Consider the following 4,691-nt stretch of genomic DNA (forward strand, 5'->3'; position numbering starts at 1 on the left):
TTCCTGAGAAGTCCAGTTTGTCGACATGGGAAGTCCTACAGTTCTTGAGTTTGCGGCGGTAGCATGCTCCTTCCTTGTCACACCTGGAGCCTCTGCATTTTTTGGGTAGTCGTTGTGAAAGCACAGGCAGCAACGTGCCGTCCTACAGAGGGGAGCCATGTGAAGAGCAGGACCAGCCAGTTCTAATCATACTAACTTCTATGAATCTGAAGAGATGTTCTAGGGGTGTAACGCACACATTTTCTAGGTGATTTTAATTAAACAGGCCGCTGCTCACTGGAATTGCCTGAAATCTTCATCTGTTAGATCAATGTATTAATATAAAAACCCAGAGCCATTGAAGGCAAAATGCTTTTTTGACCAAAAGAAAAGCTTTCACAGAAAACTTACATTTTGGTCAAAGTTTTCCATTTTTTGAATGAAAAAATGGAAACCAAAATGTTCTTTAGGGGTGTGGGGGAAACGTTTGATTTTTAGTAAAGGAAATAAAATTTTGGTTTTTGAACATTTTAACCAAAAATGGTTCTCAAAAATTGAACCTGTTTTGGTTTTCGATTTAAAAATTTTATTTTTTGCATGATACTTAAAAAACAAATGTATATGTTTTCTAAAATTTCCCACAAGAAATAACTGACATTTTAATCAGGTCCAATAGAAAGGTTTGCTACATGAGCTTTCTTAAAACAGTCTCTCAAGGGAACAGACAGACATCTATACCGTTGGTATCTTGGCTTGGCAAGGGAAATACACTGTAGGGAGCAGTCCTGCACTAGCTGGGGATGGATTAGATTAAGGTTAATGTATCTTTCCCATCTTTAATGTATATAATCTTCCAAACTCGATAGAAAGCATTAGCACAGACTTAGTGCCATATGTAATTTTTAACTTGGGCCTCTGGATGTTTCCTCTAATGAGGTTACTGGTCAACATAGCTACTCCTCTTCCTCTGTTGTTCCTTGTGTAGAAGGAAGAGATTCCCAGCACACAGAGAGCAGAGTTGCACTTTCCATGAGAGTTCACGATGATTGAATCTAATTGCCTCTGCAGCTTTGAGCATCCTATTTTGTTTTCCAAGAGAGAAGAAATTACAATTCACTTCCCTAAGAAGGAAAGAACTCTTTAATGTAAAATTGCTATTAAAGTAACTGGCATGTCTTAGCGCGCACAACCCAAGGCATTGAAGGATTTGGACTGGGTCGTCAGAGCAAAGAGGAGTCCTGGACGCTTGCTCTCCATCTCTCTCTCTCATACTCTCCAATCAGCAAAGACTGAACAGCATCCCGAGCGAAACCAGCGCGGCCAGTCCTTGGAAGGATAAGTTGCTGATTCTCAGTTTCATTGCAGTTCTTGCAGACTTGGCTTAAAATATTGTGTACCGCAGATTCCTTTGTTTGGGGAGGTTTCAGAGTAACAGCCATGTTAGTCTGTATTCGCAAAAAGAACAGGAGGATGTGTGGCACCTTAGAGACTAACCAATGTATTGGAGCATAAGCTTTCGTGAGCTACAGCTCACTTCATCGGATGCATACTGTGTTTTCCACAGTAGGCATCCGACGAAGTGAGCTGTAGCTCACGAAAGCTTATGCTCCAATACATTGGTTCGTCTCTAAGGTGCCCCAAGTCGTCCTGTTCTTTTTGTTTGGGGAGCGGCCTGAAGTGGTGGAGCCCTGGTCCAACTAGCCTGAGATTGTGGCTCCAGCAGTGTGTTGGTGCCAATACTTCAGGGGAGGCGGAAGCTTCCGTAATTCACCTGTAATTCCGTAATTCAGGCCACTGGGGTGTGGAAGTTGGCCCAACCGCTCTTTCTGTAGTCATTGTCTCTTCACCAGCATTCCATCTGCCATTCTGTGCTCCAGGCCAGGTCCTTATGTACTCCCGTTGCTGACTCTCACCATCAGCTGGAAGAATTTCCCCGATGTCAATGCTGATGTTGCACAGAATTAAGATGACGTGGTTGTTTCCGTTCAGTGCTATTACTCCGATGTGGATCTGAAGTGGATATGTTGCATCAAGGCAGCTGGAGGTGAGACGCAGTCACCTTGATGTTGGGAAGGGGGATTCGCTTACAGGAGGAGGGAATGCACCCTAGACTCAGCCAGAAGCAGACATTCGTGTTTAGCTGACATGAAGGAATTTGGGCGCAAGAGAGAGACAGACTGCAGAGGCAGATTGTTGATAACTTTGCTCTAATATAAGTCAGTAACCTTAAACAGCTGGGGCATCAGACAGGAGTAAACTCCACTGAGGCCTCAGTACACAGGGCCGAACCATTCAGCAGCAGTCTAATCTGACTGCTTGAGAAGTCCTTGCTGGGAACCATCATTTTTGACAGTGCCTAGGTGGTACTGGCTGCCCAGCTTGAGAAACCTTAAAGGAACCTGATTTTCAGTGGGTCAGCACTCACTGAAAATCGAGCACCATTACGGCTTCTTAAGTAGGGCACCCAAAATCACTAGTCACCCTTGAAAGTCAGCCCCAGAATCTGTAGGTGTTTGTGTGTGTGTGACGGAGCAGCAAGAGCATAACTTAGAATTAGTTCAGGCTTCAAACATTTTGTCTTCTGCTTAGTTCATGCGTTGTAATATTGAGCTTCAGTGCAGCAAAACCCAGTATGGTTCAGAGCCCCATTCTGCTAACAGGAAAAGCAGCATTACCAGAGCAGGCCCCGTCACCAAGTCCATTTCCCAAGTGACCTCGTAGTTTGGCCTCCTCTCCTCTTCAGGGCTGTCAAACCTGACCTCTGTGTTGCTTTGGGCTTCTTTATTCTTCCTTCAGCCAAGTAATGCAAAGGATGTTCTGCCTCCTTGGGGTATTCTTCTTTAATCTGTCATCTTGGCATTGAATATTCAAGTTGTGTTAATCTGTTCCTGTGTAAATGTGATGGAGAACAGGAGAGTGAGAGATTGGCAGCTGTGTCTCCGGCGTCAGGTCATGCTGGGCACAAGGGAAAGAAAAAAAAAAGTAGCAATGCTTTCACTCTGCAGAAGAGGTTAAAAAGGAAAAGGACCCCAGTTACTGGGAAGAAGGATGATCCCAGGGATAGGGCTAGGAATCGGGAACAATTAATTCTTCTCCTGCGCTGTGTGGAAGTATAACATTGTATAAGTATAACGTTGTATAAGGGGACATGCTGGATACATTGTATATGAGAGGGCATGCCAAAACATGTTACAAAGTATCTGAGGGAGCACATGTAGGGACAGTTAGCTTTTGAATGGAGAAGCAATTAAGATAGAGCCAGCATGTCTAAGAAGCAGGCATCAGAATGGAAGGTGTGAAGGGCAATTAGTTAAGTTAACTGGAAACTGTTAAAGGAGATTGTTAAGGGTGGCAGGTAATTGAAGATACGTGACTGGTCTCAGGGATCTCGAAGGGTGGTGACTAAAATCTTTTTCTTCTTTTGTCTGTAACTTCTCTGTAACTTGTTCTCCAAAAAACTGTATAAATTAAAAGACACAAGCCCCACTCGCGGGGCTCACTTCTAAATGTATTAGCAGAGCAGCTTTGCTAATAAAACAGAGTGGTCTGATAAATTGTGAGTCTGAGTCAAACTTTGACAGCTGCCACAGCAGGTCAGTTTCCCCATCTCTAAAGTGGGAATAAGGCTCTTACCATCCCCTGGGAAACGTTATATAAATGTTAAGTAGTACTATCTATTGCAGGGTCCTGAGTTATTTAAAGCAACCACCCACCTGCTTCTGTTCAGTCTCTTCTCCCAGCTCGTTTAGGAACAGATGGTGTAACTTCTAGGGAGGTGTGGGCTACGTGGCCCAGCAGCTCCTTTCCAGCTACCAACGCTGCACGGTTTCGTTTTTCCTTTTGTTAAGCTGATCTCCCAGGTATTTAGACCAGTGCAGTCTCTGTGCTCACACTCCAAGCCCAGAGATGTGACATGGAACCCACAGCATGCTCTGCTAAAGCGATTGCCTGGGTTCAGGGCCAGCGCATGCCCCCCAAAGCTTCTTTCTCCTCCTCTCTCTCTGCTGCGGAGAGCAGCTCGCTGTGGGTTAGTCCATGGGACGTCTCAGTTCCCTGCCTGCCTTCCAAATGTATCTCCAGGGCAAGTTTCTTGACACCCACTCCCAACAGGAGAGATTTGTGTTAGTGAGTAAAAGCTACTTAAACCCCCCAACCCTCCTTGCATGCTGCCTCCTGCTAACGTTCTGCTATGGGGCACAGTGCAATGAATACCACTTCTTAATGTATCCTCTCCACGCACCTGGGAAGTGAGCATGTTCTTCCTACTTTCAGGACAAGCTGAAGGCCAGACTGGGAGAGACTGGCCCAAGGTCACACAGCCGAATGTCCACAAAGCAGAGGTAGGAATTAGACCCTCGGCTTCCTGACTCACAGTTCCCTGTTTAACCACTAGCTGTTGTGGCTTTCTGAGCTGCAGGCAGGAATGATTCTCTCTGCTCATGCACCCAAACAGAAGTACAGCATTACACAAGTGGCTAGATCTGTCAGACCTTCCACAGAAACACTGGGTGTTGCCTACTTCTACAGGCAGAATACTAGCCTGGTTGGACCCTTATGATTATTTCTTTCCTCCATCTGCCCTACCTCTCAGTTTTCCTCCCTGCAACGTCTTTATCACCAGGTACAAGGACTAAAGTCCAGGTTTGCAGCTTTCTTTCCATGTCGGTACCCACTGGCTCTTTTCTCATTTAGACAGAACAAGCACGCTCACA

This window comes from Caretta caretta, chromosome 17 (assembly GCF_965140235.1).
Source record: "Caretta caretta isolate rCarCar2 chromosome 17, rCarCar1.hap1, whole genome shotgun sequence".
Classification (NCBI taxonomy): Eukaryota; Metazoa; Chordata; order Testudines; family Cheloniidae; genus Caretta; species Caretta caretta.